The sequence below is a fragment of the Equus asinus genome, chromosome 2 (genome assembly GCF_041296235.1).
Source record: "Equus asinus isolate D_3611 breed Donkey chromosome 2, EquAss-T2T_v2, whole genome shotgun sequence".
Classification (NCBI taxonomy): domain Eukaryota; kingdom Metazoa; phylum Chordata; class Mammalia; order Perissodactyla; family Equidae; genus Equus; species Equus asinus.
The window spans coordinates 138,484,813-138,498,954 of record NC_091791.1 but is presented as its reverse complement, the minus strand read 5'-3'; the positions used below and the strand labels follow the sequence as shown (position 1 = coordinate 138,498,954).

The window sequence follows — 14,142 nt, the reverse complement described above, 5'->3', positions numbered from 1 at the left end:
CATTACAAACCACCAGGTTGCAGGCAGTCACAGTAGCAGACACTTTTGGACAGAATCCATCAGTAGAGTCAGTGAGCTCAGGGGCCCAGAACCCCGGCCTCCAGGACCCTGTGATTCTTGCTAAAGACTCAAGGTGCACCCAAGAGGCCACTGCTCTTTGACACAGAGATTCAGAGCACCCGTAGCTTTAAAACGGCAAATCTTAACACAAAAATAATGACACTCTGCATTCGATCGGCATTTAATGTTTTCAATGTGCTTAGCATATTTATTTTTGAATGAACATGTTTTTTGAGATTTTCGATAACCCCCCTATGAGGGCGTAGGTAAGAATGGGCATCCTTAAACTGTCTTCATAGATAAGGAAATTGCTAGCCGCCTCCTACCCTCTCAACAGGCAGCTGATGGAATGCAGCCCTCCTCACCAGGCGCTGGAACCCACCTCACAAAGCCGCAAGGAGCAACTCAGGGGGCCACGCCCTTTTCTGTACCCTCGGTCCCTGAGTCTCTGTCGCATCATCTCGAGCAACAGTGACAACCCTCTCCACAGAACCACGAGGGACACTACTTTCCTGATGCAAAAGTGGTCAACCAAGTGGGAAACTCTCCAGATAAACAGAAATCAGAAGTCGCTCTCCTACAAGATAATCTTGACACTGGACAAAGAGCCTAGGTTTTTTCCGTTTTGTTTTGTTTTATTGGGGAGAGGGGTTGCTACTAAAAACGCCCACCCCTCCTACTCCTCTACTGTTTCCCTCCTGCTGGTCTGTACAAGTTCCACAAATGCGCGTTTGTTTCAAGTAAAGTAACTTGGAACAGACGGGGACTCCTTTCTAGATGGCCGTAACGCTTTGGTTAAACTTGGAGGGAAATGCCCACGAAGACTGCGCCGCCTGGAACCCGCGGCTCCCCAGGCGGCCACACCCTGCCCGCCCGGGGCGTCTGGAATGCGGGGCCTCCCTCAGCTCCCCGCCCCTGCGCCGTCTCGCCGGGCTTCCTGAAAGGACTTGGGGGGATGCCCGACCCCCTCCCTCTGCCCTGCACCCCCCAAGCCGGGGCGCACCCGGCTCCCTTCACTCCTCCCCAGACCACCTTGCCACTGCGCCCCCTCCCTGTAGAAACCTGGTGCCGACCCTCCCTCCAGCCCCCTCCCCCGGCCGGCCCCCCGGCTCCGCTTGCCCAAGCTGCTCTTTGCAAGGCCGCCCCCTGCGCTCCTCTCCGCGCCCCGCTAGCCGGCGGCCCGGGGCCATAGCGGGCGGGGGACGCGCCCGCTTACCTGGGCCGGACGCCGAGGGCTGCGAGCGTCCCAGATGCAGAGCGGAGCCCGTTGGCCTGGGTGGGGCTTTTATAGCCGCCACATCCTCGCTGTGCAGGCGAGGCCCGCCCCGCCTCGCCCCGCCCCGCCTCCCCCTTCCCCTGCCCGCTCCCACCCCGAGTCGGGGTGACTCACCCTCCCCGGCCCGCTCGCCCGCAGGGGTGGCCTCGCCCTGGAACGTTCCCCGAGCCGCGCCACGCGGGAGCGGCCCCTCGCCCACGGCCCTGCCCTCCCTGAAAGCGTCGCCGAGGCCTCCTCGAGACCCATTACCGGCCTCGTTTCGTCCTGCCTCCCTCCCTCCATTTCCTTCTTGAGCGCCACGTCGAGTTCCCAGCTCTGGCTTAGGTTAATAAATTAGCAAGACTTTAGCAGACTCTGAGCTTGGTTAAGTCACTTTTTTAAAGGCATCGATGCAATGGAAGGGAGAATGGTTCCAAGAAACATAAATCGTGATTCCCCTGAGCTGGGGCCGTTGGCATCCAGTTCCTCGTTACCGTCTGCAAACATATTAGCTTAACCTCTGACCGGCAGTTCCCGGGAGGAGCGCGGGGAGGGCGATGGGCCGGCTCCTGCCCTGCAAAGACTGGCCTGCCTCGGCCTCCGAGCGCGCAGGGGGGCCCGGAGCCAGGGTCCGGGAGGGGGTGGGAGGCCGAGGCTAGGAGCCCAGATCCACCCCGCGCCCGCCCCGGGAGGCGCCCTTTTCCCGAGCGCGCTCTGCTCAGCCGCTCCCCTTGCGAGTTGGGAGCTCTGCGCGTCCTCGTGGCAGGCCGTCCCGGGCTGGGTGGGGCCGGTGGCTTTGAACCTCGAGTTCCAACAAAGAAGTTTCCTCCCTTCCTTCTTTCCTAACTGCTGTTTTTTCGCAGCCTCCTAGCCAGCTCCGTTGCTTAGTTTTGCTCAGTTTCTCGCTTTTCTTCCCTGCTCTCCTTCCACGAGCCACAGTGGCAACATGTAATAGCAAACATGTTTTTTTGTGTGACTGCGCAAATGCTGAATTGCACCTCAAACTAACAGGAATGTTTTGCTAAGAATCCCAAGACCTCTCGCTGCGTCTTTGAATTCCTTCCTTTCACACCCGCTTCATGCAGCTCTTTCTCCTAGTCTTGTTGCTTGTGTGTTTCAATCTCCCATCTTTAACGTCCATTTTGAATTCCAGTAGAGCGTCATTTCACTCTTGGGAATCAGAAAATGATAGCAAGGCCGAAAGACATTCGTTGCCATGCTCACGGTCACCTAACCAGTTAGCTGCAAAGTCGGGGCCACAAATGGAGCCTGGGCACACTCACCCCAGAGCTCACTGTCATCCTGTTCCTTCACCGGGAATAATACACGGTAGGCCCCATCAGAAGGACAATTAGAGAATAAGACAACTCTTTTGATGCAATTTCTGATTTACATTTATGGCTCTCCAATTTAGGCTGAAAGCCTTACAGCCAGAAATCGTGCTCATCTGCCTATTGCCCTGATCATTTTGGAACAGAAGGGGAACACAGGCAGTCAATAAAGGTGGACAGGATTCCGCCTCCCTTCTCTTCTCAGGGCAGGTTGCACAGCCTCTTACTCCTAGTTGTGCTGTGGTAGGCCCTCTGCAGAAGACAAGATTTAATTCGAAGCATGTGGAATACATAAAAGCTACTAAGTATCCAAAAGAATGTTTTTGCTTATCTTGGGCATCCAGCAAATCCAAACATACAGATCTGTGCAATAGCCAGAGTTTGCTCCATGCTCCAGAACCTTACACTGATGCTCTCATAAAAATGGAGCTATTAGAAGTCATGGTTTGCTTTTTCTGAGGAATGTGGGGCCAATTCTACTAGTAAAAGAGAAGTTTTGAATCTCTTACTGCAAAGATTCTCTTTTTCCATTCTTTCTTTCTCCCCCCTGGCTGGGGAGAATGTTTACTACAACAGATCTCAGGTTATGTCTGCTGCTGTGCATACTGTCCTCTAAAGCCTCAGCTTTATTGTGTTCACACTTTATCTGCTGCCCCACTAATACTGCCTAGCTAGCAATGATAGGCATGCACTAAAAATTATAGAATAATAGAACAGAATTCTTCACCCAGTAATAGAACGTTAGAGCAGACAGAGGCCTTAAGAGACTAACTCGTCCAATCTTTGATTTATATAGATGAAGAAACTGGAGCCCAATAAAGTCCCCTGCCCAGTTCAGAGATTAAATAATGCACTCAAGTTACTTATTGCAATGTAACAAATTACTACCAAAACTTAGCGGTTAAAATAGAAATAACTATTTATTTGCTCATGATTTTGCAATTTGGACAGGACTCAGTGGGGATAGCTTGGCTCTGTTTCACATGGTGTTGGGTGGGGCAGCTCAACTGGGGCTGGAGGATCCAATGTGGCTTCACTCATTTGTCTGGTGCCTCAGCTGGGGTTGCAAGAATGACTGAGAGCAGGCTGGGTCTCTCTGTCCCTTGGTTTCTCATCTTCCAGGTCCTTCTCTCTCTATACTGGGATAGTAATGGCAGCTGGCTTTCAAGAAGCAAAAGCTGAAGCTGCCAGGGCTCTTCGCTTCTGGAGTATACAAAAACAACCAAAAGGCTGGATTGGCTTTATGGGCTGTAGTTTGCTGATCCTTGCTTTAATCCATTGTCTAATCAGTTTTGGGCTTTGCCCTCTGCCCTCTTGACCCCACTCTCTGAGATGCCTTTCTTTTTCCTTAAGAAGGGCCCATAATTTGTAGCTGAGTGGCTCTCTCAATTGGCTTCATGCCAGTAGAAACTCAAAGGTACAGAATCTTCTTTTCATTTGAACTGTTTGTGTGTCCAAGCTGGCAGTTCTTTCATTAATACAATTGTCTTTAAAAACTCTGTGGATTTTCTATAAATCTTATCTAGGTCCACTCTGTGCTTCAAAATTCATATCCAATACAATTTTCTCAAAAACGTTGTGGATTTTCTGTAAATCTTAATGAGGTTTAACTCCATTCTCCAAAATTCACATTCATTACTCTTTCTAAAAACAGACCTCTCTCTCTACGTTGTGCTTGTCAGACTGGAACAATGCACTTAAGATTCTTAGAAGCCCTGGGATGGTCTTCAAAGTACCACATTAAAGCTTTCTGGAATCTTAAAAATTAAAAACTTTTTGTAACCACACGTGACTTGATCTTTATCCTGAGGCCATTTGTTACTTTACGAATCCTTCACTGGCTAGAATTCTGCTTGAAAATCAAGCATCTTTCTTTCAGTGCATGTTTTTTCTTGTACTTTATCATAAGCAGCTAAAGGAGGCCTTGGCATTTAAAGCGGTCTGCCTGGAAATCTCCTTGGCTAGATCCACAAGTTCGTTCATGTTACCACAGGCAACAGTAATTAAACATTCTGCCAATATATAACCTAGGTTGCCTTTTCTCCAACCTCCCATAACAAACTCCTCACTGCTCTTCCAAGCTCCACCCACAAACAGTCTTTTTTCTGGTTACTGCCTGGCAGTAAAGTCAATAGCATGTTAGGCCATTGTTACAGCAACACTCCACATCCAGGTATTAATTTCTGTTTCAGTTACCTATTACTAGGAAATAAGCCACCTCCAAATCTTAGAGGCTTGAAACAACCACCACCATTTATCTGTTCATGATTCTGCAAAGGGCAGAGTTCGTTGGGTCAGCTCGTTTCTGGTCTATTTAGCATTAGCTAGGGAGGCCCAAATGAGGCTAAAAGATCCAAAAGGGCCTCTCTCCAGCAGGGCAGTTGCTGGTTTTCAAGAGTGAAAGTGGAAGCTGCCAGGCCCAGAACTGGAACAATGTCACTTCTGCTGCATTCTGTGGGTCAAAGCGAGTCCTATAACCCAGATTCTAAGGAAGGGGAAATAGATTCCGCCTCCTCATAAAGGGAGTGACATATGTTTACATGGCGGAGCGAATTGTTGGGAACCACCTGCAGACAATCTACCAGAATCCTTAAACTAGTACGTGTCAGAGCTGAGGCTAGAATATATTTTTCTGCCTTTCAATCCACTGCTTTTTTCATTCCACCCTATTTCTTACATACCACCATCGCTTCAGTGAGACGCAGGCTATCCCCAAGTCTTTATATTATATGAGTTAGACTCTCACTAACCATAAAGCTATTATTTCTTTGAGCCTCGTCATATACAATCAGTATATCATAATGTCTTATATTTGAAGAGGTGGCCAGAAGAGGAAAAAGATCTATCCGGAAAATCCAACACCCAAAGAATCAGCAAGAATAGAAAGAAAGAATAGGCAACATGGAAGATAGAAAATCATCAAGAAATAACTGAACACAATTTCTAGAACTGAAAACTATGAGTTTTTAGATTGAAAAGCCATAATAAGTGGAAAAACAAACAATCTCAAGGTGTGTTATCATGAAATTTCAGAACACTGGGTGGGGACAAGGAAAAGTTCCTGAAAGATTCCAGAGAGATAGAAAAAGGTCATATATGAAGAATAAGAAATAAGAATGGCATGATATTCAATACTCAGATCTCAGTTTCTAAATACTATTCCCCAGTAAAGAACCAGTTCTCCTGGAAGAAACACGTGGTTCCAGAGATGGGGCAGAGACAATACACGGTGAGCTTTGTGCTAAATGACTGATGGAAACATATCAAAAAGACATAAAAGCCAATTTAAAGGGTCTCTTACTGGTTAAAATTTGGGATAATTTGAACATCACATTGAGTAATGATAGGAATTGATTATATCACATTGAATAGTCTAAACCAATAGTTAAAAAATATCCAAAAAGAGGTGGGATAGGGAAACCTCTTATTCACAGAAGAATGCCAATGTTATAAATGTGTCAGGAAAAATAAATATAAAAGATCATTATTTTGCAACAGGAATTCTACAGCAGCCAAACTATAAATCAAGAATGCATGCATAATAAACATTTTTCAAAAATGCTGTTTATGCCCTGTGTGTTAGTTTCCCCGGGCTGCCATAGCAAATTGCCATAAACCTGGTGACTTAACAGAAATGTGTTACAGTTCTAGAAGCCACAAGTCTAAAATCAAGGTATCAGCAGGGTCACACTCCCTTTGGAAGCTCTAAAGGACAATCCTTCCTTTTCTCTCCCAGCTTCTGGTGGCTGTCAATATTCCCTGTGGTTGCATTACTCCAGTCTCTGCTTCCATCTTCACATGGCCTTCTCTGTTTCTGTGTCTTCCCCTCTTCCGTCTCTTATAAGAACACTTGTCACTGGATTTAGGACCAACATGGATAATTGAGGATGATCTCATCTTGAGATCTATAACTTAATCACATCTGCAAAGACCCTTTTTCCAGATAACGAAATACTCAGATTCTGAGGCTTAGGATGTAGACATGTGTTTTGGGGGCCACCATTCATCCCACTACACACCCTTTCTCAGGAGGCTTATGAATAATGTGCTCAACCAGGACAAGAGAATAAAGCAAAAATAGGAAGCATTGGATCCGGAAAACAGAGGATTCGATGCAAAAATAAGTGAACTGAATTCCCAGAATGATGAGGAAGAGAGAACTTGGAACAACAGCTGTGCAGAGCAACCATTCTAGGTGAGAGAAGAGGACTGAGGGTCTAGCAAGGACGCCTCAAAAAGAGTGGGAGGAAGCAACTACCCAAAGAGTTTGAAGGCACTGAGAAGAAATTAACAGCTTCATTGGATGGTTTGAAAATGCACTAGTGAGAGTGACGAGGAAAATTATCAAATGAAAAGCTCCAGGAAAACAAAAAATTATCGCCTCATGCTGTAAATTGAATGTTGGTATCCCCCCAAATTCATATATGGAGACCTAATGGTCCATGTGAGGGTGTTTGGAGATGGGGTCTTTGGGAGGTGATTAGGTCCGGAGAGCAAGGCCCTCCTGTGGGATGAATGCCCTTATAAAAGAGGTCCCAGAGGGCTCCCTCACCATTCCTCCGTGTGAAGTTATAGGGAGAAGATGGCAGTCTATCAAGAAGGAAGTGGGTTCTCACCAGAGCTTGATCTTGGACTTTCCAGACTCCATAACTGTGAGAAATAAATTTATGTTGTTTGTAAGCCATGCAATCTATGGTAGTTTGTTGTAGCTGCCTGAACAGACAAAGACACAATGTATGATATTCTCCAAATTTGACCACCATATTTTTCATCCCATATGCTCTTCTAGGACCCTGCTCTTCCCCATCAAGAGGAGGAGTGTATGCCCGATCCCCTTGAACCTCATGACCCGTTGTGAATTATTGACCAACAGAAGTCATGTTATGTGACTTCTGAGGCTGGATCATGAATGCATTTCTACCTTGTTTACTTGGGACATTTGCCTTGGAATCCAGCCACCATGCCATGAGGAAGTCCAAGCAGCAGCCTGTGGAGGGGTTCATGTGGAGAGGAACCAGGGTCCTTAGCTGACAGCCAGGACCAACTTGCGAGCTACGTGAGCCATCTTGAAAATGGATTGTCTAGCCTCTCCTTGAGCCGCCACAGCTGAGGCTGTGTGGAGCACAGACGAGCCTTCTCCACTGAGCTCTGCCCAACCTGCAGACTAGTGAGCAAAATAAATTCTTCTTGTTGTTTTAAGAAACCAAATTTGGGAGTGGTTAGTTCTGCAGCAATATGTAACCGAAACAGTTGTCATGAGAGGGCAATGTAAACACAGTACATTATTTGGCTCAGGTTGTGTTTCTATAGTCATAATTCTATAAATAATATTTAGAGAAAGTCATGTAGCCATTTTGAGACTGTGTGTGTCTGTATGCGAGGAGCAAAAGGCCTCGTTTTTCATAGTAGGCAATAGATAATATTCAAAACTGAAAAATTAAGGAAGATTAGTATCTTGTTTAGAAATATATTGGTGCAATCTCCACAAGAAATAGCTACAGGTGTTGAAAATGTTTGGCTTGGAAGCAGAAATTGTGGGTTTTGTGGATCAAGGTAACAACTCTCCAGGAGTGTGTGTGTGTGTAAGCTATGATAGAAAGTACAAATTCCCTACTCAATATACATTCTGCTCTTCTCTCAACAACAAAATCCAATTTTTTTTGAGTGGACAGCAATATATTCAGCTAAAAGATTACATTTTTCAGCTTCTTTTGGAATTAGGTGTGGCCATTTAACCCCGTTCTGGCTGAGAAGAAACCAAGGAAAAGTTAGGGAGGATTTCGAGAAAAGCTCTTTAAAGACAAAACACACAGTTGACATGGGTTTTTTGTTTCTGTTTTTGTTTTTGCCTTGAAACACTTTTTTCCCCTCACTCTTCCTTTGCCTAATACTTGATGTGATAGCGGAGCTCCCTCAGTTACCGTGGACCATGAGGAAAACTGGAAGATGGAAACTAGGCACAAGGATGGAAAATAAAAAAATCAAGGATGAAAACAAAGCTCGGAGCAACAAGTTATGAGGGGACTGTTTCCCTGGTGCATGTGAAACCATCCATTCAGCCCTGGACTGCTCTCCTCCAGATTTCTTTTACGTGAAAGAAAAAAATAAATTTCTACCTTTTGTAAATTACTTATTTCCAGTCTCTGTTACTAACAAACTAACTTAATCTGAGCTTATATAGAATTATATAGAATTCTTGTGTAGGCTTTTAGAACTATTCACATGTATAAGTTGTGATAAAATTAGAGAGAAAGGGAGGAAGGAAGGGAGGGAGGAAGGAGGGAGGAAGGAGGGAGAAGGGAGGAGGAGAATCAGAGAGAGTGAGTGAGTGAGTGAACAGGCATGGGGCTTTGGAGTGAACCAGTTCCAGGCTCTCCTTCTGTTTCTGCTTCTTCCTGGCCAGGTGAAACGTTTGAAAACCTCAGTTTTCTCACTTGTCATGTCACAGGACTATTGTAAAGATTAGAGCATGTACAAAAAGCACCTGGTATATTGTAGGTGCTGAAAAAACAGTGGCTAATTGATTGGCTTTTTGAGTGTTCTTGGTATCTAGTCCTGCTGTACTCATAGTAAGACCTCAATCAACCCTTGTTAAATTCAGGTATCATGACCAAACCACACAGAAGACTCTTCATGTGAACAAACCACAATTTCTATTTTGTTTTGAGATGTTTCCAGGGAAACATCTGTAGTGACTCCAACCTCTTTCCCAGCTGGTTGGCACCTGAGCTAACATCTGTTGCCAATCTTTTTTTTCTTCTTCTTCTCCCCAAAGCCCCCCAGTACATAGTTGTGTATTCTAGTTGTAGGTCCTTCTGGCTGTGCTATGTGGGACGCCACCTCAGCATGGTCTGATGAGCGCTGCCATGTCCGTGCCCAGGATCCGAATTGGCAAAACCCTGGGCTGCCAAAGGGGAGCACGTGAACTTAAGCACTTGGCCATGGGGCCAGCCCCTCAATTCGTTTTCTACAAGGCATCCAGAATGATCTTTCTAGGAAATAGTTCTGATTACATGACCCTCCCTGGAAACCCTTCTTAGCAGGGTCTGACCTGCCCTGACAGCCTCATCTCCCACATCTTCCCCTTCACTCCCACCATGCGCCACTCCCAGCACCTGCGTGCCTTTCTTTTTGCACTTTCCCACTTTCCTCATGCTGAACCCCACCTCCTCCTTCAAGCCTCAGAGCAAATATCATTTTCTCGTGAGGGAAAGCCTTTCTCAAGCCCTTCAGGCAGATTTGGTTCTAATCTGTTTCTCTTAGCTTTTCTTTTATATACCACTCCTCTCTCAGTTGTCACGTTGTGTTGTTATTTTTGTGTTTGTTGGTCTCTGCAACTAGGCAGGAGCTCCTTGGAGGCCAGGCATTGAGTTGTTGCCTGTTGTGCTGACGTTGTCTTACCCAGTACAGGCAACTACTGGATTTCTCTCCAGAAACGCATTACCTTGCCCTTATTCATACTTTTTTTTTTTTTTTTAAAGATTGGCACCTGAGCTAACGACTGTTGCCAATCTTTTTTTTTTTTTCTGCTTTATCTTCCCAACCCCCCCATACATAGTTGTATATCTTAGTTGCAGGTCCTTCCAGTTGTGGGATGTGGGACGTCGCCTCAACGTGGCCTGACAAGTGGTGCCATGTCCGCGCCCAGGATCTGAACGCTGAGCCGCCGCAGCGGAGCGCGCAAACTTAACCACTTGGCCACGGAGCCGGCCCCTCCCTTATTCACACTATAACTCACCTGGCAAAAATTAAAAGGCTGACAGTATCCAGTGTAGTTGGAAATAGGTGCAATGGGAATTCTCATGTTATTGGTGGGAAGGCAATTTAGCAGAATCTATCAATAAAGTGTCATTGCCATTTGATTCAGTGAGTTTGCTTCTAGAAAGCTCTTCCAAAGAGAGAGTGATACATGACCACAGCCATAGGTGTATGAGGACATTTATTGCAGCATTTTAAGGTGGAAACACTTTAAGTGCTCATCAATGAGCTAAATTAAATTAATTATGGAATTTCTGTGCTATGGAATGAAGCTGCTGAAAAGAATGGAGTAGATCAATATGTTCTGACATGAACGGATTTCCAAAATATAATGTTCAGTAGAAGAACAAGCAGAATGTGAGTGTAAAATTGTGTCTTGCTGGCATTCTGTTACAATATTGATATGTACAGCATGATGGAAAATGATTTGGCAACAAGTGTCCACCCCATCATAAGCCTTCTTATGTTAACTCCCTGGGACATTGGGATGCTTCCTGAGCTATAAGCATCTTAGTTCCTACCTCAGCACATTTTACTGCATTTTTACATTTTGGCAAGTCAGAGGATGAATATTTCAAATCCTATCAGCCTCTATTGTTTCTTCAAGCAGCATTTTCCACATAATTTGGCACAAAATATATACAAATACTTAGGTGCTAAGTATCTGCTATCAGTGGAAAAATCCTAATTCTGTAATAAAATATATATCTCTTAGCATTAGAGTATGCTCAAAATAGGACAGTATTTTTCATGTGAAAACACACACAAAAGAGATAGCTGCACTTTGAAAGTTTTCATCTTTATTAATTGTCCACTACATACATTTTGAGTGTGTCGAATATTTTTTAAACTTTGAAGACCTTATGTTGTCTGAGCGAAAAAAAGTCAATTAGAATAATATGACTAATTTGATTCTACTTATGTTAATATTTACATGTATGCACATTTACATATGTGTGTGGGTGTGTGCATATATTTGACACACATATGTAAGGATATACCCCAAACTGATATTGGTTACCTTTGGGGAAAGACAAAGATTGATGTATATGTGTAAAGGAGAATGTTCCCATTTTATTATATGCAAGTTTTATATTAGTTGATTTTCTTAACAGTGAACACATATTACTTCTATAATTTTAAAAATAGTTGAAAAAAGCAAAAAGATACACAGCTAGTGAAAAAAGGGCTTCCTTCTTACACATTAAGATTATAACAGCCTGTGCCAGGCTTTGGGGAAAACTTTAATCTTCCTGATGGTATTTTTCATATAGTTTATTAAAGAAAAGACAATTTTAAAAACCTATAGAGGAAAAGTTGGATAGCGTAGCACCCTCTGCTGACAAAGAAAACACCCAATATTGTAAAATCTCGTTTGATTTTGATTCCTCTAATCAGAATCTATGATAATACAACGTAGGCAGGGCCAAAGGTTACATATTTCATACAGCGTATGAAAAAAAAGGGTTTGCTAAGCAAATTAATATAATAAATAAGATAACTTGTGGCATGTGGTTTATGGGAAGGGTAGAGTAGACCTCTTTATTCATTAACCCTGTATCTTTATCTCATGGTAAGAGGACTGTCGATGTGTCAGGCTTCCCCATCAGACTGGGAGCTCCTGTTCATCTTTGCAACTCCAGTACCTTGCCCAGTGTGAACCCATCACAGCCTCTGCATCTTTACAGCCCTGACTTTGTTGGATTGCACTCTATTTCTGGGTCCTGTGCCAATCATCACAGATGTCAGGAGGCAGAGGGGCTGGTCCTAACTCCTATCCTAATTGGGTGTACTTGGACAAATCCCTTAGGCTCTCTGATTCTGATTCTTATGTGCAAAATGAGAAAATCTTCAAGTTCTCTTTTAGCTCTAAAACTCAATCCTTAATATGAAAACTTCATAGATTTAGGCACATTAATTGTATATATGCACATGCATGTTACTAAACATAAACTAGTTTTATCTATTCATTAAAACAGGCCCAATAGGATTCCTAAATGGAAGTACTTTGAATAACAACTTTCTCTCTCTATTAGATCAATAAATCGTTTTTATCAAATACGATTGACTTTCTTTCTCTGCATTCCATTTTTGTCCAAATTGGAAAGAGTATCCCTTGTGTAATTGAATATACCCATATAAAATTGTGGCTTTAATTCAGACTCTTTGAATCATGGGATCCCAGCATGTTTTTGGTTCCTAAGTTATTCAAATGTATAGCTGCGATTGAGAAAGATCACTTTAAAGTGAGATGAGGCCGTGTAGAATATTATCAAAATAAAAATAACAGGCAACTGTTGAATATCTCTAATATCACAAAAGAATTTAGATTTCCATAATGTGAGCCTGTGATAACATACTTGGGTAACTAGATATGGGGATTTACACTGGGGACACACGTATGCAGATGCTATGACTATTGATAGGGTACAAATATTCCTCCCCACTCTGTAAAGGGCCATTGGCAAAGGGCAAGCAGTATGGGGAAGGTTTTGTAATGTAGGAGGTCAGAGCTGGTGCAGGGATACCATAGGAAGACATCAGAAGTTGGGGGAGAACTAAGCGAGGTACCAAGGGAGGAGCCAAGGACACTGTGATTCATGAAAAAGTTCAAAGGTCAAGAGCAGAGTCTGAATAGGAGATGAAGTCGAGGTTCTGCAGCTGGAATGACACAGAGGCAAGTAGGAGGGAAGCAAGGACTGTGGTAGACAGGTTGCAGATGTGGCTGAAGTGGCATCCACTTGCCTCTGTGGCCCAAGGACAAGTGGATGAGGCTTGGCTGACACGTAGAGCAGACACTGATGCTAAGTCATCTCTGCCATTTCTTCAAACAACACTGCAAAAGAGAACAAGAACAAGAAGGAAGAAGAGGGGAAGAGGAAGAAGACAACAGTGGAGGGGAGCATTGTGAGGGAGGACACTGTGCGACTGTGACACAGAGAGACACGCACTGAGAGGTCTGTACTCTTGACTTAGGCATTGCTATAATTTCTTAACAACCCCTTGTTAGTTTCTGCAGCTGGGAGCTGGACATTTTAGCCCAGATCCTCTGTAAGTTCTTTGCCAGCTCTTAAATTCGTAAGGCCTTGCTGAAACAGAGTTTCAAATTCTGTAAGACTCCATTAAAACAATCACTGAAGGATTCATAATCCAACTTTATTACTCAGGCAGTAGAATTTTTGTTCAACTCCTTAATACTTTGGCATCTGGTGCTCCTGGGGCCCTTGATAAGAATCCCTGATTGCCTTCTAATAGGATGGATCTCAGGATTGTGGGAGAAGCAAAAGGTGAACAGACAGGAGAGCTGCTCTCATCAGCTCTAGTTGAAGTTTTTTTTTCTTTTCTTTTTTCAAACAAGAGGTTAGTCTTCTCCAAATCCCAATGCTCCACTCCCTAATTTGGAGATGAACCAGATGATTTCACCCGTCTTTCCCTTCTCTGGTTTCTATGATTCACTAGCTATAGCAACTAGGGAGGGGCAAAAAAACAACTCTAATAATCAGGTTATGTCACAGCTCAAAAGGAAAGAATGTAAGAAAAACTGTTAAGATTGTAAGAGAATGAAAAAAAAAATAACTCACAACACTCCTAACTCAGAAATCTTCCCCAAGTGGTCTCCCTATCTCCAGCACCCCCATCTTTCCTCTTTAAATATCAATTACATGAACATTGTCATTTATCAAGTATTTTACACATATTTTTCTAGGAAATTGATGAAATGCTTAATCTAGTACAGAT

The 14,142-nt window shown here is 44.0% G+C and overlaps 1 protein-coding gene across 1 annotated transcript in view; it reads right to left on the bottom strand.

The window, feature by feature from the left end:
- The window catches only part of ANXA2 (annexin A2), a 41,709-nt gene extending 40,293 nt beyond the window's left edge, over positions 1–1,416 (bottom strand). The window contains exon 1 of the mRNA XM_044764784.2: positions 1,277–1,416. The gene's annotated coding sequence lies outside the window, so the exon portion shown is untranslated. The remainder of the gene's footprint in view (positions 1–1,276) is intronic.
- Positions 1,417–14,142: the final 12,726 nt, after the last annotated feature.